The following is a 27,044-nucleotide window of genomic DNA, read 5'->3' on the forward strand; positions in this document are numbered from 1 at the left end:
CTCTAACAGAGGGTTAATGCAAGATGCAAACAGCTGAGCAAGGTCCAATGAATGTCAACATTTCGTTCAAAACCATGGTTAGCATGGAGTCTCATCTTCATGAGGATTTTCAGATCAATCTCTGTTATCTTAATTCATACCATTAATTCTTTAACCTTATTATGTTTTGTGCTTCAGGAAAAGTGCCTCTCATTTTAACATTATCACTTCTCTGATTTAACTTTATTCACTGCTTTCTTATTATCATTAATTCTACGTGACTCTGTGGGTTTTACTCTTCTCCTTAAACTTATAATTATCCCCAATTTAATCCCCATCCCCAGCAGCAATTTTAGTTTAATGTTCTATCTACTTATCCATTTATTCAATTCACCAAGGCACTTGTTCTATTCTGGATGAAGTGGAACATGCCTCAAAGGAACAGCTCAATCTTTCCTCAGTCATTTTGCCATGACTCATGAATCAAAACTCTCACTTTCCACATCAAAATCTAATACTTAGTGTTCTCCTCTTTCTTCTGTGTGACATTTGAGATTTACAAATGCATTTTTTTTCTAATGAGGTGACATTAAATGTTTTGTTCCTACTCTGCCATTCTGTGAGATTGTTCTCCTTGGCACTCATTTCCTCCACTAACCCAAAATCACTTGATTCCCATATTATTTGAAAAAATCTATTAATCTCAGTCTTCAATATGTTCAGTGACTGAGCTTCCTCCCCCCACCTGAGCAAGGAGTTCCGAGATTCACCACTCTCTGAGTGAAGAGATGCCTCCATGTTACATTTTAAGGGAGTAATGTTTTATTTTGAGACTGTGAACTCTCCTGAGGTGAACAGTGAGAAGCTTCCCCCCACAATGTTTCTCTTTTGGAGGAACAATAAATTGCCAAACATGAACAAAATCTTCTGCTGCAGAAATAGCAGAACGTCTGAACTTCTCTAACTTCTGCAGAAGCTGAGATATGTGCACACCAAGGCATATGTAACCAAAGCTCTGCTTTGATTGTGCAGAGAGCTATTAATGCTGAGGAGAAGATGATGGCAATAGGAAGAGGACTCCTATGATTCAGGGTCTGTCACTTGGTCAGTTCTGGAGACTGCAACAATGGCAACATGGTTTAAATGCACCATTGTGTATTCAGTCCCTAGAAACATGCCAAGTGGTGTCATTTGTGGCCACAGAAGCTTCCAGTTAAAGATTGAAGGCATCGTGTCAATACTAAGGCTCCTATACCATGTACATTTTAACAAATTAATACGAGTCGATGCTTTTTTTGGGAAGGTGTTTGAGCTGTGTCTGGTCAGTTTCAAATTTGCCCAGTCAGGTCTCTTGATATTTTTTTTTCTAATTTTCCAATTTGAAGATGTGGCAATAGTAATAGGCCCTTCCAGCCCACAAGCCCGCACTGCCCAAATACACACAATTAACCTACTAACCATGCACAATGTCTTCCAGTTTTACTGAGCCTGTTGCATGACAGTTTTAATATGGAGTTTTTGGCTCTGGTCTTTTCAGGGTTGTAGAGCTCGTTGAAAGAATCAAAGACTTGTTGATCCAAACCAAGGCTTTTATTAGCAAAAGACAGGAGCTCTTCACAGGTGGCCGACCAGTCCGGAATGATCCGACCTGGCTAGGGACACAACCCGTTAAGGCCCAGACAATAGGTGTGGCTTAGCTCTCAGCCAATCGCTATAAGCACAGTCTAGATACAGTAACTATATACACTATGTACATTGGTGATAGATCTGTACTATCACAAGGGTGTATGAAGTTGTATGTTTTTCATGAATAATGAAATCATTGGGTATGTGCTTACACCTAGAAAACATCAAATGTGTGAGCATGACTGGCACAAAGATCAATCGTGCATGTAGCCTGATTTCACCAAGAATTGATCTCTAGCATAAGCAACTCCGCATAAGATCAAAATTGGATTACATTGTGTCTTAAAAATTAATGCTATGCAATTCAATTTCTAGTGACAAGTGCCTTTCATTTAAGTAGATCCTTTCATGACCTCAGTACATCTTAAAGTGTTGTATAGCCTATACTTTTGAGAAGCATTCACTGCTCTGGTATAACATCCATGGATAGTATCTATATTCTCATCAGCTTGAGATGGAGATGCATTGGTCTTGCACACAAGAGGTTTGTGTTTTGTCACTCCGTCTGCCACACTTGGAAGTTATGAAGTAGGAGTAGGAGTAGGCCATTGGCCCCTTGCTCCATTCCGTGAGACCACATTTCAAGTCAAAATTGTAACTTCAAGTCAACATTTACATCTACCCCGATACATGTCACCCCTTAAATAATCAAGTATTTAACAACCTCTGCCTTAAAAATATTCAAAAGCTGGGCTTCCACCATCCATTGAAAAATAGAGTGCCAAAGTCTCACAACACGCTGAGAAAGAATTTTATGTCATCTCTGTCTGAAATGGGCTGTGCCTTATTTTATACTGTCTGTTGTGCTCTCATTCCTCATCCATCTTCGTATTAAAAGCTCTGAGGTTTTATGTACCTAGTTTTTACAGACACTCATTATAAATCAAGAACATTTGTACTTGTATGGATGTGTCATGGATTCTTTGATTTGTATTTTGATTCCGGATACTTTTTTAATCCTAGGTCAATGCTTCATCTATTTAAGAAAAAATAACTCAGAAATTCAGTGACAATAACCATAGTGCAGGAGCTGAACAAACCTGTATCCAATCTCCACTTCACTCCTTTATTGGAATAATAGAGTAGATTGGTGTTTATGTTAAAATAGAAGACAAAATTAATACGTGGTTCATACACAATTTATTTCCACAATTCAAAAATAAATGGTGCTGGGCTCTTGAAAATTGGCTGAAATCTGAATGGAGTAATTTTGTGCTCATTTCTGGATCTCTTGGTGCTGTGAAGAATTTTGTTCTTCCTTGTGACTTTTATGTGTAATTAACTCTCCCAAATGGCATCAGGAGATGTGCTACACAGCAAAATAGTCTCTCATGAGTTTTCAATCTCATTGGCCAACAAAGCAGCATTTCTTATTCACCAAAGAATAACCAGTTTTACTAATCTATGTTCTTTGTCCTTTCTGTGATATGTGACATCTGACAAGCTAAAATACCTCTTATATGTGTGCCTTGTCTGCTTGTCGAAGTCAGGGTCATGATTACTACCAGGTTTTCAACTCACTGTCATTGCCACTGCTTATTCTTGCCACATTTTCAATATGCTTTTCATTACTACATTCAGTAGATCAAGGTCACTCAATCTCCATACTCTACATGGCTTCAGTAGATTTATCTATTTTCTCTGCAGCAGACGAGAGGGCATGGGATCATGCCTACATTGCTGACTCCTCCAAAGTGCAGGCGTGAATAGAACTTTATGGTGACCTCCCTGGCAATATCCTGGCAGGAGCTCTTGGTAACAATGATTTGCTTCCTGTTCTTTACCGACCTGTCTTGGTTCCTCTGAACTCCAAGGGCCATTCTTCTAACCCCACCACCTCCCACTGTTGCAACATGTATTCATTCAGCAGCATCACTCCCCTTTAGCTCTTGCTTATGGTATGTCCTCTTCAGACCCAGCTGCAGAGATTGCAGCTGCTATGTTTAATGCTGGAAACTGCAAGAATTTGCAGTAGTTCAATAGAAAATGCTCTGCTCATAATTGCATAGCATGAAGTCACACAAAGAAACATGAAAATATTGTTTTGGGAACCTTGGGAATGAAGATTTGAAGTCTTAAAAGATTTACAAAAACAGTTTTAAGGGTGATCAGTGATGCTATTTCACACCATTAAAAAGCAGCCAAGCAAATTCCAGCTTCCAAATGTCTATTTGACTCAGATGATGTTGTATATTCATTAACAGAGAAGGGGTGACAGATAAGCTTGAATTGTAATATGAAATCAAGTTGCAAATCTACGGAAAGAGGAGCTTTGCTCTGTTACCACCAAAGAAATTTTCATTGCAAATTTGGGAAGAGTGATGCAGTCAATTTTTAGAAGTGTAGTTTTGACTTAATTCTCAGTCCCTTGTCCAACATTCAAAATCGTCTCAGATTAAAAATGTGACTGTATGAAGATCAAAGGTTGCAAATTTTTCAAAAGCTAATCTTCATTGAATATCCAGACACAGGATATTAATGTTGAATACTTTCAGGAGTATATTTATAACATGCAGTTTATTGGCTTAAAGTTTGGTAGAATCCAAAAATACAGAAGGCTGGAGCTTCCTGAATATTAATTTTCTTACTCTTCGTTCATAGCTTTGTGGATTATAGCTTATCAAACACCCAACTAGATACATACTTTTCATGTTCTGAGTTTCGGTTTCCTCCAAACTTTCAGGAAACTCTTTACCTTCTGTGGAGAGTGAGAGACTGGCAGAAGTGTATATAACCTCACCATTAGCTGGGGTGAGGCTAAAGGGGATAGAATAATTGGATTTCAAAGGGATGTAGAAAATATGGGCAAAATGACCTTCCATGTTGTCTAATTGATTATTGGGCACTGTTCTCTTCGACTGCTGTAAACCACCTGTAGCTACAGAAATGGGGAATTCTACAGAGGCCTCAGACTGCAAAAATCAGGATGCCGAAAATGTTCAAATTTCTTTCCAGCCAGCATTTTATTTATCCGTGACAGAAATTTGTAAAGTCCAGTGAAAGATGTACAAAGAAGACTTTTCAAATTAATTGGGTAAACACAATTTCTTCACCCTTTGGCAACCATTAGGAAAATGAGTTGACATTCTTGTTTCTGTTGTATCTCTGCTAATAGATAAAGGGAGCCAAACTCTCCCAGAATGCCACTGTCTACTGTGAAAGCTTTCTTGAGTGCTGTGAGAGGCTTCTGAGCTTTTACCCAAATAATTATCTTGCAAACTGGAGTGTTTTGCAGCACATTTCCACATTTACCAACAATTGATTAATGTGTAGGTTCAGAGAAAGAAACCAAACAATTGCGGGCTTGAAATGGAGCCAGGTGAGATGAGATGAACTCATTACTAAACTTGTTATTTTTCAATTTGGTGAATTTAGTTTTCTCATTACCTCTGTATTGTATAATATTTCTCAAACAAATTGAGTTTTGCAGCCCTTTCTGTCAAAGCATTGATTCCAGCCAAAAAATATAATTGCTTGAATTGATCATGGCTGTGTTGATTAATTACCAAATGACAATGAAGTTAAACACGGGGAAGAAATATGGTAATTGCTTGAGCAAGAACATTTCATTTTGTAAGTTTAATGTTCCATTATTCTAAATTTGTGATATTTTCTTGTCCCACTGCTGATGACCTTGAATTGCTTGATCCCCCTGCCATGTTTGGTTCTTAGACTCACTCAATAGGATTCCAAGTGTCTTCTCTTCATTTTTAGGAATATGTTAATTCCTTATGGTGGATCTCCAGTAACATAGTCTTACCACTCACCCATTGAAATGTTCCCTGCCACAACTATATGTATTCTTCTGATTTCTCATGCCTTTTAACTCCCCATAAGCAAATCCATGACATTTTATTTCTCCTGCTGACTCTGAGTCCAGACCTCTGCAATTCATCTTCTTGACCTCCCTTCTTTATCTTGCAGTAATTATTTTTCATTAAATTTCTGAGTTAAATTCCAATAACTGCATCTTCCTTTTACTCTCTAACTCTTCTACTTTCCTGTTACTTATTCACAATCCATGGCTACTACTCTTCACTGGCATCCAGCTCTATGCACTTCTTCCACTGATCTTCCTCACTGTTGTTCTTATTCCCTCATTCAATACTCAGATTTGGTTATCCATCATCCTCCCTTAAACCATGATCTTTTTTTTCATTGCCCCTGACCTTCCATAAACTCACTTCCATGAAGCACTGATCTCAGTTCTCACTGCTTTATGTCTCCCAATCAAAGAACTGTTTCCTCATATCAATTCCTACATCCACATTGACCTCTTATTGTCATTCCCTATCATTTCAATATTCTCTCAAAGTTCTCACCACTTTGCCATCTTAACTCTTTCACCCTGTCACACCCAGTCCTTGCATTGGCTTCAACATTCCAATCCTCACAAATCCATCTTTTTGAACAAATGACCATCTTTTCCATTGTTACCAGTAGCGTGAATGATCCATTCTCAACCTTTTTTTAGCTATGGCTCCCTTAGGACTCTGAACAAAGTGTGTGGGGCCCCTTCCCTGTGAAGTAGTAGTCAAGTTTTGGCTTATTCCGCACTTCTCTCCTACAGACAACATAAAAATATTTTTTTTTAAACTTATGTTTTGTGAGGTGAAAAGAAAACAAGGCTTTTACTGTACACAAGTATGCTGCGGCTTCCACGGGGGCCGTAGGAACCCCATTGAGAATGGCTGATCTGATATACACAAACAGCACATCTCCCGACACTAATATCTCTTGGTATCCTTTGATAATAGAGTCCATTAATTTAAGCCAAGCTGGCCTGTGTATGATACCAGGATGTCATGCATAAAATTTGACTTTTACACTTGTGGTGCAAACCTGAAATCACATTGAAATATAGTATTTTGCTGTGAATCGCATTACTGGACTAATAATCGAGCAATCCTCAATTCAAAGGAATTCAAATTGAACTGTTGTAACTTTAATTGAAATATTAATTTTGTTCAAAGTGACTGTCAGGATATCAACTCGTTAAAGCCAACTGCTTCATTGATACCATTTGGGGAAAGAAAAGCTCGTTATACAGCTTGGACCATGCACTGATTTAGAGACAAGTGATTGGCCTTTAATATCCAAGAAAGCAAACATTAGGGTGGCCTATCACGTCTAAAGACGATGAGTAATCACTGGAATACTTGCATTTAACTGGAAGAACTGGCTAGCAACTGGTATATTGCTGGGTCCAATAGTATCTGCCTTTCAACTTGATATCTCCAACATTAGCAAAACCTTCACTTCAGGTAACACCCTTGTTGCAGCCAATGTGTTTGAAGGGGTGTTAGAAGAGAGCAAGCTAAAATTGAAGGAGTTTATTTCAAGGGATTATTTGAAAGTAGAAAGATAGGAGGTGAGGCAGATGATTTAGAACTGGAATTTGGAGTTTTGGACATGGACATCAGTCGTCCCAGGGTCAATGGTGGTTTGACCAAATCTCAGAAGGAATGAAAGCTAACAGTGCAGGACACTAGAGAATTGGAGAGTTATGGAGGCTGAGACCTTGGAGAGAATTGAGAGCAGGGATGAAAATTATAAAATTGGGCTGCTGCTTTACTGAGACAGTTCTAAGCCAGTGAAGGACGATGGGAACATCAGAGTTTAGGATGGTTTCATGATGAAAGAAAACTATGTAAATGGTTGCCAGGAGTGCATTGAATTAACAAAAGCCACTGACATTCTGAAGCAGGGATGAAGATGAAAAATATGTCACAACAAGGAATCCAGTTTAGATTTGTTTGGCTGTCTGTGAAATGCTTTTATCCACAGTTGATAAAAATCTTAAGCAGTTTATATTTCACCCAGACAAGCCTAGCCATAGAAACTGCTAGATCTTATTGTCATGCTTTCATAATTGTGGTGCCTTCAGCTATTTCCTCATCGTCACTCACAGAAATAGAACATTGCAGCACACAAAGTGGCACTTCAGCTCACCACACCTGTGTGGCCATGATGCCAATCTAAGCGAATTTCATCTGCCTGCACATGGTCTATATCCATCTGTGGCTTGGTTGCTGATGTATCTGTCTAAACACCCCATGAATGTTGCTATCATACCTGCAGATGACACAAATAGGTGGAGGGAGGGGCAGGTAGTGAGGAGAAAAACAGAGAGGCTGCAGAGAGACTTGGATAGATTAGAAGAATGGGCAAAGATGTGACAAACAAAATTCAGTGCTGGAAAGTGGATTAGTCTTGAACATTTGTAGGAAGAATAAAAGGGCTGACTATTCTTTGGATAGGGAGCTAATTCAGAATTCGCAGATGCAAAGGGACTTGAAAGTTCTTGTGCAGGATCCCCTAAAGGTTAACCTCCAGTTTGTGTCAGTGGTGAAGAAGGCAAATGCAATGTTGGCATTCATCTCTAGAGGAATAGGACATAAAAGCAGAAATGTTGAGGCTTTATAAGGTACTGGTGAGGCCTCACTTGGAGTACTGGGTATAGTTTTGGGCTCCTTATTTAACAAAGGATGTGCAGACATTGGAATGGGTTCAGAGAAGGTTCACAAGAAGGATTCCTGAATTGAAAAGAGGAAAGTTGACAGCTCTTGGACTGTACTCCTTGGAGTTCAGAAAAATGAGAGGGGACCTCTTCAAAGCATTTCAAATATTGAAAGGCCTGGACAGTGCAGGTGTGGCAAAGTTGTTTCCCATGTTTGGGGAGTGAAGGACAAGAGGACACAACTTAAAGATTGAAGGGCAACCCATTTGAAACAGAGATGTGGAAGAATTTCTTTAGCCAGAAAGTTGTGAACCTGTGGAACTTGCTGCAATGGGTGGCTGTGGAGGCTAGATTGTTGGGTGTACTTAAGGGAGAGATTGATAGGTATCTGAATATTCAGGGTATCAAATGTTATGGGGAGAAGGCAGGAGAGTGAGGTGGAGTAGAAGAATGGATTAACTCATGATGGAATGGTGGAATAGACTCGATGGACTGAATAGTCTACTTTGCTCCTTTATCTTATGGTCTGCCACCCTTGCTGGCAGTGTGTCCCAGGCACCTACCTCTCCTCAACTTTTTAAAAAAGTCTTACCTCTCAGATCTCCTTTAAACCATCCCCCTTTCCTTTAAAACTAATCAAATCAAGTCACTTTTATTTATCGTTCATACCGTGCTCGCACGGTAAAGATGAGATAATGTTTCTCCAGGACCATTTACATAAATATTTACATAAATATAAGTTAGAATAGAAGCTAAACACATTAAAATATTAGGACATATTCCTTCTAATATTGATATTTCCACCCTTGGATAAAGATTCTCACAAACCATTCAACCTTTCCCTCTCATCATGTTATATACAGCTATTAGATCACACCTCAGAGAAAACAACCCAAGTTAATCCAACCTCTTTTTTTAATTAAAATACTCCAATCCAGGCAAAATCCTGGTGAACCTCTTCCATGCCCTCTCCAAAGGCTCCACATACTTCTTATAGTGCAGTGACCAGAACTGCACCCAATACTCCAAACAACACAGTTGCACCTCAAGGATGCCTGCTTAGGGTTAAGAACTTCAAATTACTGGATGCCATTATCTCTGAAGATCTATCCTGGGTCCTCCACATTGATGCAATCATGAAGAAGGCTTGCCCACTGCCAAACGTCCTGAGGAGTTTGAGGAGATTTTGTATGTCACTAAAGAATCTTGCAAATTTCTACAGGTGTGCCATGGAGAGCATTCTGATTGGTTGCGTCACTGTCTTGTATTGAGATGCCAATGTCAAGGACAAGAAAATACTACAGAGAGTTGTGAACTCAGCCAGTGCCATCACGGACATCAATCAAGGATATCTACGAGAGGCAGTGTCTTAAGAAAGCAGCCTCTATCCTTAAGGACCCTCACCAACCAGGCCATGCCCTCTTCAAACTGCAGCCATCAGAAAGGAGGTATAGGAGCCTGAGATGAACACTCAGTGGCACAAAATCACCATCTGCCATCAGATTTCTGAATGGACATTTACCCACAGACACTACCTCACTTTCTCGTCTTTGGACTTATTTATTTATTTATTTAAAATTTATTTATAGCAATATTTGCACCTGTGATGTTGCTGAAAAACAACAAATTCTGTTACATGTTCATGACAATCAATTTTGATTCTGAAATATGTCCTAACAAATGATTTATATAGTTGGGATGCACCTTCACAAATTTTATACTCGATTGTCGCCACATTCTTGCACCCCAAGATTGCTGTGTACATCAGTGGACCTCAGTTTCCTGAAACTTACGTTCCTTTTACATTTTACCTGCCAAATATATCTCCTCACACTTATTTGAATTAAACTCCATCTGCCTTTTCTCTGACAAAATTTTCAACTGATCTAAATGTACCATTGTATCCTCTCTTTCTTGTTCATTCTTTTTAATAATCATGTTATAGGTAAATAATATACTAGGAGAATAGGAGTACATAATCATAAAGGGAAAAAATATCACTATGTGACATCATATAACATATTGTATTACATGACAATTAATGAATATTTTCTCAAACTGAAATCTTCAAAAAAAATTATATAAAACCCCACCTAATCTTAAAAAAAAAGAAAAAGACTGGACACCTATCCTGAGAATTTATTAATAAAATTTAATAGCCCGGTCTTCACCAACAAAGAGAAAAGAAATAAAATATAGTCCGGAAAGGAAAATACTTATATTAACTAAGTCATATGGAAATAATTTATAAAAGGTCATCAAGTCTCTTTAAATTTACAGAAGTATCAAATGTACGACTCCTAACTTTGGATGACATAATTTGGGAAAGTCACTGAGTCAAGGTAGGGTTGATGGATTAGAATCTTTCATTTAAATAAGATAGCTCTTCTAGCCAGCAATGTAGAAAAGGCTACAACCAGATATATGGAAGTGGGAACTCATCCCACTTCTGGAAGTAAAATTCCAATGGGTTAGGTTGCAAACTGATATCCAGTATAGCTGACAATGTCTTAAAAATATCTCTCCAACATAGGGCATGACCAAAACATATGAGTTAGAGAAGCCACTTCTGATTTACATCTATCAAAAATAGGACTAATGTTAGAAAAAAATATGGGCCAATTTGACATATGAGCCCAGTGTTCCACTTTAAACTGAATCAAAGAATGATGAGCACGTATTGAAGAGGTATTAACCAAACCAAAGATCTTCCATGATTCCTCTGGAAGATGTAACTGAAGTTCCTCTTCTCAGGCCCTTTTAATTTTGTCATTAGAATTTGATTGCAATTTTAACAACTTATTATAAATGCTGACCATTAAACCCTTATAGGAAGGGTTCAAATGAAAAAGTACCAACTAAATCTGGTTGGTACAATGTTGGAAAGCTAGGCAATAAAGCATTGAACATTTCTAATTTGAAATCAGATGCAAGGATCGACAATGAGATAGACAACAGACTCGCCAAGGCAAATAGCGCCTTTGGAAGACTACACAAAAGAGTCTGGAAAAACAACCAACTGAAAAACCTCACAAAGATAAGCATATACAGAGCCGTTGTCATACCCACACTCCTTTTCGGCTCCGAATCATGGGTCCTCTACCGGCACCACCTACGGCTCCTAGAATGCTTCCACCAGCGTTGTCTCCGCTCCATCCTCAACATCCATTGGAGCGCTTACATCCCTAACGTCGAAGTACTCGAGATGGCAGAGGTCGACAGCATCGAGTCCACGCTGCTGAAGATCCAGCTGCGCTGGATGGGTCACGTCTCCAGAATGGAGGACCATCGCCTTCCCAAGATCGTGTTATATGGCGAGCTCTCCACTGGCCACCGTGACAGAGGTGCACCAAAGAAAAGGTAGAAGGACTGCCTAAAGAAATCTCTTGGTGCCTGCCACATTGACCACCGCCAGTGGGCTGATAACGCCTCAAACCGTGCATCTTGGCGCCTCACAGTTTGGCGGGCAGCAACCTCCTTTGAAGAAGACCGCAGAGCCCACCTCACTGACAAAAGGCAAAGGAGGAAAAACCCAACACCCAACCCCAACCAACCAATTTTCCCCTGCAACCGCTGCAATCGTGTCTGCCTGTCCCGCATCGGACTTGTCAGCCACAAACGAGCCTGCAGCTGACGTGGACTTTTTACCCCCTCCATAAATCTTCGTCCGCGAAGCCAAGCCAAAGAATTTGAAACTAAAAAAATGTGACTTAGGTCTATTATATTTATTGGATAATTGTTCAAAAGACATTAAACTACCATCTATAAACAAATCTGAAAAAGAAACAATTCCTTTAACTTTCCAAAAAGAGAAGGCTTGATCAATCATAGATGATTGAAAAAAAATTAAGAGAAATGGTGCTAGATAAAATAAAAATGTTCAAGTCAAAGAACTTCTGAAATTGAAACCAAATCCATAATGTATGTTTAAGTACTGGATTGAAGGTATGTCTACTAATCTTAGCAAGAGTAAATGGAAGATCTGCTCCCACTAAAGAGGCTACTGGATAGCTCCACTGTATCCTTTATCCTACAATTTATATGTCATCTAGAAATGTATTAATCGGGCCACTTACATTTTCTTCCAAATCATTAATACATATTACAAACAACAGAGATCCTTTTTAGAGCACCATTGGTCACAGACCTCCAGACATAGAACACTCCTTCACCACTCTCCTGTCTTCTATGATAAATCCAACTTTGGATTTAGTTTACGTTCTCACCGTAGTTCCCATGTGAGTTTAGCTTTTGGACCAGCTTTCTAAGAGGAATTTTGTCAAATTGTTTACCAGAGTCCATGTAGACAACATCTTCTGCCTTTTCCTCAACAGTCATCTTGGTAACCTCCTCAAAAACACTCAGTCCAATTTGTGGGATAGGACTTTCCTCACACAAAGCCATGCTGATTATCCCGAAGAAGTACATCCTTTTCCACTTAAGTAGCTAGATCTTTAAAACTGCTTTATATTTTGTTATGGCTATATATAATCATAGAAATCTGCTGGCTGTTTTTCATCCCAAATCAACAGAGCTGAATTATCTGCTTAAATAATGCATGAGCGGTTATTAATCTTTCAATCAGCTGGAGCCCATCTTTCATTTCTTGTTTGACATCAAATATAAATATTTAAGGGTGAAATCTGGCCTCATTAAGAGACTGGCAGTAAGCTGATCTCTTGTTCAGGCAATGACATCTGGCAGTAAATACCCCTCTGTTATCTGTCAAAGAATATGTGTCCCTATTGACTTGCATTGTTAATACAGGAGATACAGGTGCTTGCCTCAGAGGATATAACACTACCAGAACACACCCTCTCCACTTTTGTTTGTTCCATCTGTCTGAAGTTATAATTTGAGACAGAATACTGGCAGCTTGACACATCTTGCCTTTCAATATCTCACCTACCTGAGTCCAGCCACATTTTATGAACCCACAATTTATAAGAAAGGGGTGAAACATTCAACTGAAAGAGCTGAGAGCAGAATTGTAATTTTTTTCTCTCATTGGCTTGGACTTCTAATCTTATTGTTCAATCCTCTTGCAGGACAGCATTTGGGTTCTACAAAAGCATTCGTTGCTGTTGTGGAGAAGGCATTATCAACGCAGAGGATGATGCATTTCTGCAAAGCTGATTGGAGGGAATTTCCATCTCTCATTGGAGGGTATGTAGAAACTTACATGGATCATGGTAAACTTTTAGAACTTGCTAGAAACAGTTGTTGACTGAGGATCAAATGTCAACAGCATAACAAATAATGTATACAAGGTTTAATCATAAAGGTCCTATGGCTCTAAATTAGGCTATTTTGCCCAAAATGGTCAGAGCCCATTCATTCAGGAATGATATTGAAGATCTCAGGACAAAATCCTGCAGCTGATTTAAGGGAGTAAATGTGCCCATTCATTTAGGATCAGAATCATTTACATTGCTGTCAACTGCATTATGGTTTAAACATTGTACAGTGAATGAAGGAAGCCAACAATAAAATCTGAAAAATTGAAAGTAAGTAAAACCTGGTGTATTTTGTCTCCCAGAGAGCCTTACAGATGCAGATTAATTCCCAAATAAAAATGTTAATGCTTGTAAACAGTGTAAACAAACATCAAAATGAAAATAACATGGGTTCTAAAAAGGTGAAGCGATAAACAACTGAAGTATTGAGAGATTTATTCCTCTTGACAGATACTGCTCGACCTGCTGAGTGTCTCATTTTCTGTTTTTGTGTTATAAGGAAAAAATTTTAATCAGTGACAAGGAACACAAGTGAGGTTATGAGCAAAAAGACAAATAGAGCTGCTATAAATGCTAAGTGGGACATAATGGTTCCTGAATGGCTGGGATATGAAAAGGCCCTATTAAGATACCAGGGTTAGGGTTGCAAACAGCCCTTAAGCTTTGCTTATTTCACTGTCAGGATGGAAAGAAATATTCCCAGAAGGGTATGTGAAATTGTCCACGATTTGTCAAGCTGAGTTGAAGGGTCTTTCCTCATGTTGATGAAATGGAATATATTCATGGCAATTCAAACGTCAGTGATTTATGCAGTTCCATGAAAATATGTAGAAATAAGGAGGAGAGACTGCAGTAATTTTGTGGATGTGGGAGAACTGCAAATATTGCGAAGTAGTTGCCACTGGGAGGAAATAAAGAAAAACAAATCACACTCATAATGGCACCAATGATGTTTTTTTAAATTATTTAATTCAGATGAATGATGCGAATGACCAAAAACAATGTGGTGAAGCTGCACAATTATTTAACTCCAATCTCAACATTCACTATTACAAAATGATGTAAGGATGAATTTCTGGGCATGATCTGGATGAAATCTACCCAGATTTAAGTTGAGTAATGTACTCAAATATTTAATAAAATGCAGTCATATTTTCTTCTTCTTTGGCTTGGCTTCACGGACGAAGATTTATGGAGGGGGTAAAAAGTCCACGTCAGCTGCAGGCTCGTTTGTGGCTGACAAGTCCGATGCGGGACAGGCAGACACGATTGCAGCGGTTGCAGGGGAAAATTGGTTGGTTGGGGTTGGGTGTTGGGTTTTTCCTCCTTTGCCTTTTGTCAGTGAGGTGGGCTCTGCGGTCTTCTTCAAAGGAGGTTGCTGCCCGCCAAACTGTGAGGCGCCAAGATGCACGATTTGAGGTGTTATCAGCCCACTGGCGGTGGTCAATGTGGCAGGCACCAAGAGATTTCTTTAGGCAGTCCTTGTACCTTTTCTTTGGTGTACCTCTGTCACGGTGGCCAGTGGAGAGCTCGCCATATAACACGATCTTGGGAAGGCGATGGTCCTCCATTCTGGAGACGTGACCCATCCAGTGCAGCTGGATCTTCAGCAGCGTGGACTCGATGCTGTCGGTCTCTGCCATCTCGAGTACTTCGACGTTAGGGATGTAAGCGCTCCAATGGATGTTGAGGATGGAGCGGAGACAACGCTGGTGGAAGCGTTCTAGGAGCCGTAGGTGGTGCCGGTAGAGGACCCATGATTCGGAGCCGAACAGGAGTGTGGGTATGACAACGGCTCTGTATACGCTTATCTTTGTGAGGTTTTTCAGTTGGTTGTTTTTCCAGACTCTTTTGTGTAGTCTTCCAAAGGCGCTATTTGCCTTGGCGAGTCTGTTGTCAACAGTCATATTTTAACAAGGACAAATTCCTCATCTGAGGGCTGTTCCAATGAAACATTCTTCAGAACCATTTTGGGAGATATTATCATGTGACAAATTCCTGTATTTTACTGGTTAATAGTAACTGCTCTTGCCCTCCCAGGTGGTTGATGCTGGGCTGTATACCATGGCTAATCCAATAGAAAATTTGTGGAACATGCTACATTCTCTCTTAATGAAGAAGGTGTTGCCTAATAGATGTGACGTGATTATTATTTGCCACTGCTCAGGTCAAGCCTTAAAGCTGCCTACCTTTTTATACAAACTAGTTAGATCAAAAGTTGTGAATGGTACTATAAATAATGTAGTCATCAGTGTTGGTATGCTGGAAGCTTCCACTGTTAGAATTTCTGTATTAGGACTCTAGGGTTGCCAGTAAGTTCGTATGTTCTCTTTATGCTTATTCTGCATTCAAGACTGCCTTCTCTCCTGTAGACAGTCTCTGCCGTTGGCTGCTCTGCTCTTGTTGCAATCGCATTGCAGCCTCTGTACTTGCAACAGCACGCTATGCATGTGTGAGCACCACGAGGGTGCACTAGTGGAATCGAGTATTAGCAGGGAGAAGCCGCCATGCTATGGGCTCTCTCTCTCTCTCTCTCTCTCTCTCTCTCTCTCTCTCTCTCTTTCTCTCTCTCTCTCTCTCATCTAACTAGCATGTATAAAAAGGTAGGCAGCTTTAAAGCTTGACCTGAGCAGTGGCAAATAATAATGCAATGTCATGTCACTTAGGACATTTAACCAGCTGAGAAAGATGGAACAATTTGAACCATGCCAGGAACCCAGGTGATACCTGGTTCGTTCAAGAGGGAAAATATACAGGAGGAACAGATGACACATCCTCCAAGTAAGAGAGCCACCCCCAAATCAACCCATCCCAGACAAATCGGCATTTTTGGACTTGGAATGTGAGGCCAGGATCAACATGAGCCCCCTGGTAACCACAGGAGAGACGATGGACAATGCCCATGAGACTGAACAGTGGAGACAATCAGGACAAGTCTCCACATCAGCAGAGTGCTATTATAAAATGGACTCTGGGTTTGTCTGTAAACCCAACCCAAAATACCAGGACTGAACTGGTTTGAATGTATATATTGTTGTACTCGTGAAAGTTATTTATGCATTCACTATACCATGCGGGAGGTGGGGAGGGGATAACTCAAGAAAAGGGATGTAGACAGCCATTGCCATCAGCTGCTCTGCACCCACTACAATTGCATTGCAGCCACCATACTTGCAACAGTGAGCTCCGCAAGGGCTTGTTAGTTGAATCAAGAACTAGCAGGAAGCAGATGCCACACTGTGGGCTCTCTCTCTCCCTACCCTGTTTATCATGTTTGATTGTGTTTAGTAAAGTCTTTTCTGTGGTTTACCTCACCCACCGACTCGACTTGTTATTAAGCACACAATAATGAACACGTCCCTTGTGTTTTATTTGAGAAAGTATTGCTTTGTCTTAATTCCCTGACATGATTAGAATATAGTCTCTTTTTAAGAATTGTTACATGAGCATTCATTGTCGTGTGTCCATGAAAATGATATGAGACACTTGTAGTCATGAGATTGTTTTTGTTTCTGAGCCAATGCTCTGGAGGTTGTCCTTTGAGTCGAAGCTACTGTATCATTTTGGTTGGCACAGGAAGGAATTCCCTGCCACTCTTGGCTGCCTTCTGTCTCAAACCAAATACAAGGCCTGATGTAATGGCATTGACTGGGTCATCTTACCTCTTAGACAACACACAAATCAGTCTCCAAGTAAATAATCTAAAAATGTGGAAGTTACAATTACGTCGGAGGTCTGTGAGTATGATGACAAAATCACTCAGTAGGTGCTTTTAAGCTGCAGCATCCAGGTAGCCCTCCTGGGACCCAGGTGTGATTAATGAGGCAAAGGTACCTCCAACACCTCCAAGCTGAAGGGGGAATAGCCCCAGGAAATTGCCAACCTGTAAATTAAGGGAGATCCCAACCCCAAGACGAAGTGGTAACTGATGCATCACGTAGAATAGTCTCTCCTGTCCCCTACCACCCCCCGCACCAGCTGTCAGTCCCCGTCCCAGCATCAATCACACTCACCCCCAACCTGCGGCAGCCAACCCCCCCGCGGCAGTGACCCCTCTCCCACTAATCGTGGCACCCCTGTAACCCCCGTGACATTGACCTCACCCCCCCATGGCAGTGACCCCTCTCCCCCCGATTGTGGCCCCTGTCTCTCCCCCTCATGGCAGCAACCACTCACCCCCCCCCCTCCACCCCAGTCCCTGGCAGCGACCCTCTCTCTTCCCAATCACCACAGACACTTCAGCTGTGGTTTCCCTTGGTTGACACATCCTGGGTAAGTTTAACTGGGTTCCTTGACTACCTCCTGTAGAGCTCGTCGAAAGAATCAAAGACTTGTTGATCCAAACCAAGGCTTTTATTAGCAAAAGACAGGAGCTCTTCACAGGTGGCCGACCAATCCGGAATGATCCAACCTGGCTATGGACACAACCCTTTAAGGCTCAGACAGTAGACGTGGCTAAGCTCTCAGCCAATCGCTGTAAGCAGAGTCGAGATACTGAAACTATATACACTATATACATTGGTGATAGATCTGTACTATCACATTCACCCCTTCTTGGAGAACTGATCCTGGAAAAAAAAACAAAAAAACGAGGGAGAGAATGAAAGGAAGGGATAGGTTAAGGACTGTAGTGGTCAGGGAGTCTGACCATCCGCGTGACTGCTGTGGTGCCAGGATTGGGGTCGCTGGAGTGGTGTCGCCAGCGGGCTCGTCGGGTGCGACTGCTCCTTCGCTCAATTCGTGGCGTGTCGTGTTGTCGGCAGGGTGGCCCTGGTCGTTGGGGTGCTGTTGGTCCTTCTGTTGCGGCACGGGGCCTGGGGAATAAAGAGTTGGGGAAGGTTGGGTTGGGGGGTTTGCTGGGTCTACCGCGTCCTGAGCTAGATCCCGCACCAAAACAGTGTCCTCCCGCCCGTCTGGGAACTCAACGTAGGCGTAATGTGGGTTCGCGAGGAGTAGAGTCACTCGGTCGACCAAGGGGTCGTTCTTTGAGTGCCAGACGTGGCATCGCAAAAGGACAGGGCCAGGGACGATGAGCCATGCCGGTACAGTGGTTCCTGATTCGGATTTCCTCGGGAAAAGGAACATCCTTTCGTGGGGGGTGGCATTTGTTGCAGTACATAGGAGGGAGTGGATGGAGTGTAAGGCACTAGTGAGAACCTCCTGCCACTGAGAGGTGGGGAGACCTTTAGACCGGAGAGCCTGTGTAACCGCACTCCATTATGGTGGCATTCTCCCTCTTGACCTGGCCGTTACCGCATAGGTTATAGCTGATGGTCCTGCTTGAAGCGATACCACACTCCAGAAGGTACTGTTGCAGCTCTGCACTCATGAATGAGAACCCCCTATCACTGTGGATGGAATTGGGGTACCCGAAAATGGCGAAAATACTGTGAAGGGCCTGTATCACTGAGGTGGCAGTGGTGTCTGGGCAGGGCACAGCGAACGGGAAGCGGGAGTACTTGTCGATGGCCGTAAGGATGTAATTATTACGGTTGGTCGACGGTAGGGGCCCCTTAAAGTCTACGCTCGAAGGGGCGGGTGGCTTTGATAATGTGGGAGTTATCCAGACGGAAGAAGTGGGGCTTGCATTCAGCGCACACCGAACAGGCTCGGGTCATGGAGCGGATCTCCTCGACTGTGTAGGGTAGGTTACGCACCTTCACAAAGTGGGCATACCTAGTGCCCCTGGATGACAGAGCGCCTCATGGAGTCTGTCCATCTGTATGCTGGCGCACGTCCCCCTGGAGAGCGCGTCAGGCGGGTCGTTGAGCTTACCAGGCCGGTACAGGATGTCATAGTTAAAGGTGGAGAGTTCGATTCTCCATCTGGCGATTTTGTCGTTTTTTTATCTTACCACGCTGGGTGTTGCTGAACATGAAGGAGACCGCGTGTTGATCAGTCAACAGTGTAAAGCGCTTCCCAGCGAGGTAATGTCTCCAACTACGCACCGCTTCAACTATGGCCTAGGCCTCCTTCTCGATCGAGGAGTGTCTACTCTCTGGACCCTGGAGGGTTCTGGAGAAGAAGGCTACAGGCTGACCGGCCTGGTTTACGGTGGCTACTAGGGCGAAGTCGGATGCATCACTCTCGACTTGAAACGGGACAGACTCATCGATCGCGTGCAGCGTCGCAGCGGCGATGTCGGATTTGATTCGATCGAAAGCCGCTCTGGCTTCGGTCGAGAGGGGAAAGGAGATGGTCTTGATAAGAGGACGCGCCTTGTCGGCGTAGTGTGGAACCCATTGGGCGTAATATGACAAAAGGCCCAGGCAGCATTTGAGCGCTTTCTGGGTATGGGGGGGGGTAAGTCCATTAGGGGACGCATGCGGTCAGGATCTGGCATGACTATCCTGTTCTCCACCACGCAACCTAGAATCGCGAGTCGTGTGGTCCGGAAGACACACTTGTCCAAATTGTAAGTCAGGTTCAGCCGACGGGCAGTTTGAAGAAATTTGTCTAGGTTGGCGTCGTGGTTCTGCGTGTCATGGCCGCAGATGGTGATATTGTCCAGATACGGGAAGGTAGCGGTTAGCCCGTTCTGGTCCACCATCCTGTCCATTTCCCGCTGGAAGACCGCAACACCATTCGTGACCCCGAATTGTACCCTGAGAAATTGATACAGCCGCCCATTCGCTTCAAAGGCCGTGAATGGTTGGTCCTCACAGCGAATCGGGAGCTGGTGGTAGGCCGAACGTAGGTCAATGCTGGAGAATATGCGGTATTGGGCGATCTGGTTCACCACATCCGTGATGCGTGGCAGGGGGTATGCATCCAGGAGCATGAAGTGATTAATGATCTGGCTATAGTCGACCACCATCCGCAGCTTTTCCCCGTTCTTGACAACCACCACCTGGGCTCTCCAGGGACTTGAACTGGGTTCGATGACGCCCTCATCCAGCAATCTACGCACCTCACTCCTAATGAATTGCCTGTTTTTGTAACTATATTGACGACTTTTGTGGCCACAGGCTTCCAGCCAGGGGTGAGGTTTGCGAAGAATGCTGGCGGGGCAATCTGGAGTGTGGAAAGGCCGCAGGATTGGCCCTGGGGCACAGGGGCGGGTTGCTCGGGTGCTTCGGGGCTGAGGCGATGGCAGACTGAGGGGGGCATGGGTCCCCCAAAGTGTAGGGACACCGTTCGGAGCTGACACTGAAAGTCTAATCCCAGCAACACTGGGACGCACAATTGGGGAAGGATGAATAATTTGAAGTGGGTGACCGTTACGCCCTGTACTTCCAGTGTGACGATGCAATACCCCTTTATCCTGGTCGAGTGCGACCTCGTCACTAATGAGATCCTCTGGGTAGTGGGGATAATGTCAAGTCCCCAACGGAGGGCCAGATCTGGCCGGATAAAACTGTCAGTTGACCCAGAGTCAAATAAGCAATTGGTGTAGTGTCCATGCACTTTAATCAGTTCCATTGCTTTAGTGAGGGGATGAGAGCATTGCTGGTTTAGTGTTATAGAAGCAGCCACTGATCCAGTTGACAGGGGAGTTCTGTGTGATGACGTCACGCAACAGGATGACATCACGTAACGGAATGGCGTCATAACATAGTCAACGCTGGAGGAGCAGGTTGGAGGACCTCCCGGAAGTGCTGTTGTGGCGGCGTCGGCGTATGAAAGGTAAGTAGTGGGGTTTGTAGTTGCTCGCGGTTGGGTCCCCAGTCGGTCGTGGTGGCCGCACCGACGGCGGCGTAGGCGGCGGCAGCAGGGGAGCGGGCAGCAGCAGCGGTAGCGTTGGCCGCAGCAGGTCCCCAGTCGGTCGTGGTGGCCGCATCGGCAGCAGCGTAGGCAGCGGCAGACGGGGAGTGGGCAGCAGCAGCAGTAGCGTCGGCCCCGGGGGTGTCTGTGGCGGCGGCAGCAGCAGCGGTTGCCACAGTCGGGACCGAGGCCGGGTCGAGTGTTCCGCACGGGGGCGAGAGGCGGGCCAACACCATGGTTGCAAGGGTGGGCTGCCCCTTCCGGGTTCGGCGTCTCCGTGACATCAGGCGTTGCCATGCAGGGGAGCCCTCGCTCTCATTGGACGAGACCTCTGGGGAAGAAGAGTTTGAATGGGATAGTGGCGGTTGGGCTTCACACGAGGCACTGTGTTTGCTGGCGGCCATTTTAGACCTGCAGCAAAGTGGCCATTTTTAAGGCACTTCTGGCACCTGGCTTTTCTGCTGTGCTTGTCCCTCCCGCAGAAATAACATTTTGGGTTCGCAGGGGGAAGTGCAGCAGCCGACAGGGTAGAAGGGTAGAAGGGCACTCTACTCACATCAGAACGAGGGGTCCAGTCCCTAAAGAACTCGTTGGACTTTAAGGCTGCATCCTCCATTGTGATCACAATCTGGGCCACGTCCTCTAGTTTTTCTACCCCTTGCTCGAGAAAGCGCAGCCTCACTTCGTTCGGTCGGAGCCCGGCCACATAGGCATCCCGGACGAGGTCGCCAGGCTGTTGCTTCCTCGACACAAGCACGAACCGGGCATGAACTCTGTTCACCTGTTGATCATACAGTTCTTTCAGTTCCTTTATGGCTGCGATGTAAGTGGTCTCATCCTGGATGTTCTCGTAGACTCTCAAGGACACCATAGACAGCAATGCTGTTAGACGCTGGCTATCCTCCTCCACCCGAATGAATCTCAGGAAGTTTTCAAAGTTCAGCAGCCAGAACTTAAAGGCTTTGAAGGCTGTAGCTGACTATGGGTCGATATCAAGTTTTTCTGGCCGAGTCAAACGCTCCATCCCTTTCAAAAAAAATTCTTTTTTCTTTTTGCTAATAAAATTGTAGAGCTCGGCTAAAGAATCAAAGACTTGTTGATCCAAACCAAGGCTTTTATTAGCAAAAGACAGGAGCTCTTCACAGGTGGCCGACCAGTCCGGAATGATCCGACCTGGCTAGGGACACATCCCTTTAGGCCCAGACAGTAGGCGTGGCTAAGCTCTCAGCCAATCGCTGTAAGCACAGTCTAGATGCTGTAACTATATACACTATATACATTGGTGATAGATCTGTACTATCACACCTCCAAGGTAGGGCAGGGACCCAGTTGGCTTTGGACAATGTTGACCAGCTTGGATCCTTTCAAGCTGCCTTGTGAGTGGGGCGCTAACCGGGCAAATTTTGGGGTTAACCCCATTTTACAAGGCAGTTTGAAAGCACCTAGTGATTCCCAGCTTTCCCTGGTAATGAACTGAATTTAAAATCATCCACTGACTCAAATGGTTGTGGGTTGAATTATCCTGTAAATACCTGAACTAGTTCTGTAAATGAGAAATCTGGCTGTTTGCAGAGTGACTTATATTCAATTCATTTTGTAGCCTCTTATCAGTGAAATTTTTTTTTTGATCTTTCACTCCAGCATTCACTGCTTTTCCCTGTTCAGCACTGACTCAGCTTCAGAAAATTATTGGCCATGAAAATGTCTTCCATCCTCTCCTTACAGGCTGTCCACCCCATCTGCATAAGAGGTCTGTTTGTGACTAAGTTGCCATTTTCTCTTTTCCCATCAAAACAATGCGGCATTACTCAAAATGCCCTGTGTTTGCAGTTGTATTCTCAGCTTGTCTCACGATTTGAAGACATACATTTTTTACACCAAAAACCCGCATTATTGCCGTATACACGACACATCTCTGGAAGCCAGCTTGCTTGTTCACACAAAACAGAAGAAATGCTGGGTCATTGAGTCCTTTTACACAGCAAGCTGGCTTCCCAGATCAAAAGAGGCAGGACGTCACATTCCTTTCCCATTTGGATCCAGCAACAAGGCTCATCCTTTTACCCTCGGCCCGCTCCGCCTCTGATACTACTTTGCTTGACAGATAAAAGACAGGTTGAAATTATCCACCAGTCCGCCTTCGACATGTTTATACAGGTAGGTGAGGCATATTAAAGGGGGATTATTCCTGGCTTGACATGTCAGTGTAAAAAGGGTTCCAGTTTCACTTGCATTCATTTTGCCTTAAAAATCAGCTGGTGCAGGTTTAGTAACAAGTGCTGGCACCTGCTAGGCAAGCACAGCTGCCTCAAGCTCTGTTTGTCTCCCTTTGATCTGACCCATGCTGAATGGCACTACTGAGCCCCCAGTCATAAGACTTAATGTTTCAGGCTCAATATATATTATATTTTGCCATATTTGTTTGCAGCCATGGAGTTTTCACAGAGTTTGTGAGATAAAACCATTTTTTTTAATATCAAGATTTTTGTTTCTTGCTGACGATTGTGGTACATTATGAAGTTTATCTTCAATACTGTTGTGTTCCAGCACATGCCATAAGTGTCCCTTACCAAATATTACATTAGCATCACAATGTCCTCTGACCAAATGACTTGTTTACATAATCTTACGCAAAAACACCACATCCTTTCTTTTGTCTTCCCGGCCCTGAACGAGCAAACCCCAACCAAGTGGACCCACCTACCTGACTCCTCAAAACTTGCAGTAAATTGTCCAAAATGTATTATTATCGACACAAGTACAATGAAAGTATTTGATATTAAGGCACATTGTCACCAATGGAGAGGCTAATGAAAATAAGAATGTCAATTTCAATAACTAACTCTCCAATGGAGAAAATTGAAGCTCAGTTTTTAATTGACACTATTGATGAAATAAAATCAAAACAATTGATGTGAAACAACTTGAAATTTCATTTTCTCTCATAGCCAATTTGGAGAAATATTTTCCAGAAAGATATGTTCCTCAGAATAAGTAATTTGTCTAATATATTTAGCCTGTGGTAGCAACCTTACACCATTTTTCAAATCATATTCAGAAGGAAGCTCAGAGTTGTGAAACTAAACGGAGTTCTGGAAGAGCTGGATGTGAAGGACTATGGAGAGGAAAGAGAGATGGAGAGAAGGATTATGGTCTGCAAGGATCAAAAGCTCACCCAGAATTTTCTCAGTACTTAAACTTGGAGCAAAAGCTTCCATTTGTGAACTGGCTATCTGGAAATTAGACAGAATAGCCAGATTGGAGAGGGGAAATGCGGCAATACTTTCTATATCTAGAGCCAAGTGGGAGATGCTCATTTTTAAGATCCTGCTGTGGATGGGAGAATTTTCATATTGGCCTTAGAGAGTCGTAGATAAAGCCACTTTATGCATGAGCTGTTCAGGCAGAGAAATTCAATGTGAAAGAAATAATCAAAGTAATTAAAATGCAAATCAGATGATGTATCAGTTGAAATCCATATGATGCTGCAAACAAACAATAACAGGAGCATTCAGATTATCTCGATGAAGTACTAAAGTCTTCAGGTTAACCTTGGAAAGTGAGCAGGAGGAACAGGATTGGAGAGAGGTGTGAATGGGGTTGGTGTAAAAAAAATGTGCAATTTATTAGAATTTCAAACTGAGTAAATGAATAATTTATTCATATTGGAGTACTATTACCATTACCCTTGAATGGTTGCGTGTGCTTCATTGCAAGTACAAATACAGATTTATCACAGCCAAGTCAAGAAATGAAATAACAACTGATTCACATGTCAAAGTTAATTTGCTTCAGAGAGGTTCTGATAGTTCAGTGCTTAGAGTGCTGGCCTTGTAAACCAGGGGATGTAAGTTCGTTCCTTGCTGGGGCCTCATTTCTTGACAAAGTGACAGACTCAATCTTCATTATGGTAGGCAAAGTTAAAGAATTTCATGCATGTTACATTCCAATAATAGAACGTTTACCTTCAATGAAGGAAGGAGATTGAAAAATCAAGGAGGGCATTTTGAAACTGGAAAACCAAAGAATGTTCTATGAAATATAGTGATCAGAAAATCCTGACAGCACTCATATACAGACAGCACTGCATCTCAGGGCAGTAAAAGAGTTAATGATTAAGGCCAAAAATACTTGGGGGTGGGGGTGAGGAATTACACAGTGGCACAGATGACAGAGCTGCTGTCTCATCTGGGTTTGATTCTGACCTCCAGTACTCTTGGAGTGAAGTTTGTATGCTCTTCCTGCATCTCTGTAAGTTTTCTCAGGCTCCCTCTTTCTCCTCTCACATCACCAACCCGTCTGTATTGATAGCCTATTAAAACAGAAAATTCTGCAAATACCCAGCATGTCAGGTCTGTGGGAAGAGACATAGAATTAACATTTCAGGTCAAAGACATTTAGTCAGAACTGTGAAGGAGAGAAACGAAGCTCATTAAGCTCCAGAGAGGATGAGGGAAGAGGGATGTCTCTTAATAAGGTAGAACCAGGGTGACCATTCAGTTATGTTGAGAGACCTGAGAACTGAAGAGGAGAAAGTTAACAGGAGACCTGATTGAGGTCAGGAGAGGTATAGAAACGGTGGAATGCAGGAACAATTTATCTTACTTGAGGTAAATAAAACAGGAGGATTAGGCTAAGGGGAAGAGATTTAGAGGGGATCTGAGTGGGTTCTTTTTCCCCAGATGGTAGTAAATATTCAGAAGACACTGCCAAAGAGAATGATGAAAGCAGAGTCATTGTCTGCATTTAAATTGCCAAGGCATAGAAGACGATGAGTCAAATGCTGGAAGATGGAATGAGAATGGATGATCGGCAATCAGTACAGATGTGATGGGCCAAATGACCATGTTGTTTGACTCTATGACAGTGGGCATACGCCCAAGATAAGATTATTTAGTCAATGAATGAATGGGAGCAGTTAGAAAGTTAGAACATAGACTAAATAATATAGGAGTTTCAAAATGTAGAGCAGGAAGACAGACCTGCAGGTTAGGTTGGACGTGTCCCCATTTTCAGAGAAATAAAAAGGAAAATTAAAGCAAACAAACTGAGCCAAAATCACAGATAGGCACCCGATTCAGACAGAGAAATTAAATTACCCAAACTTGTAGAATCCATATGGAGACCAGAGGCTGCACCAACCCCAAACAGAATATGAGGAGCTGTTCCTCAAACTTCTATTGGATCTCATTGCAACAGTACGGGACACCACAGATTGGCAGGGACTGAGAATTAAAATGGCAGGCAACAGAAGGCTTAGCCTCAATTTGTGGTGTTCTGCAAAGTGATCTCCCAACCTGCATTTGTCTTCTCTGTTTAACATGAATAAAGTGCACTGCTTTGGAAGAAGTGCATCACCTGGAAATGCTATATAGGTCCCTGAACATTGGGAAGGAAGAGGTGAAAGGATGAATCTCACCTCACCTGCGATTGATAGTGTAAGAAGGGGGGATGGTTGTTGGGGACATTATGTTGCCAGGGAAACTGTTCCTGTGAAATGGTGAAAGAAAAGAAGGGAAGATGTATCTGGGTCTGGAATCTCTCTGAAGGTGGCAGATATTGCAGAGAACAATTCGTTGAATGCAGAGGTTGGTGGAGTGGAGGGCAAGAATGAGGCAATCCTTGTTCTGTCCTGGGAGGGGGTGTAAGTACAGATGAATGTGATAGGGGTCAAGGGCTTTGTTAGCAATGATGGAAGAGAAGTCACCATTCAGGAAAATGAAAGTCATTTCATAGGCATCTGAATGGAAAGCCTTCCATGTAGAGTGTGTCGAAAGAACCAAAGACTTATTGACCCAAACCAAGGCTTTTATTAACTAAAAGACTGGAGCATATCACATGTAGGTCGACCAGTCCAGAATGTCCTGGTCTGGCGAGGAGCAACCCTTTAAGACCTGCCAGTAGGCGTGGCTATGCTCTCAGCCAATCACAGTCATCCTACACTACAATCTGTACATGTACACATTGGTGATAGAATC

General features: G+C 42.9%; 1 long non-coding RNA gene across 1 annotated transcript in view; it reads left to right on the plus strand.

Moving 5' to 3' along the window:
- The window catches only part of LOC138762641 (uncharacterized), a 71,012-nt gene that overhangs the window by 30,763 nt on the left and 13,205 nt on the right, over positions 1-27,044 (plus strand). The window contains exon 2 of the long non-coding RNA XR_011357007.1: positions 13,174-13,291. This is a non-coding gene — a long non-coding RNA (uncharacterized lncRNA). The remainder of the gene's footprint in view (positions 1-13,173; positions 13,292-27,044) is intronic.

Source organism: Narcine bancroftii, chromosome 5 (assembly GCF_036971445.1).
Source record: "Narcine bancroftii isolate sNarBan1 chromosome 5, sNarBan1.hap1, whole genome shotgun sequence".
In the NCBI taxonomy this organism is placed as follows: domain Eukaryota; kingdom Metazoa; phylum Chordata; class Chondrichthyes; order Torpediniformes; family Narcinidae; genus Narcine; species Narcine bancroftii.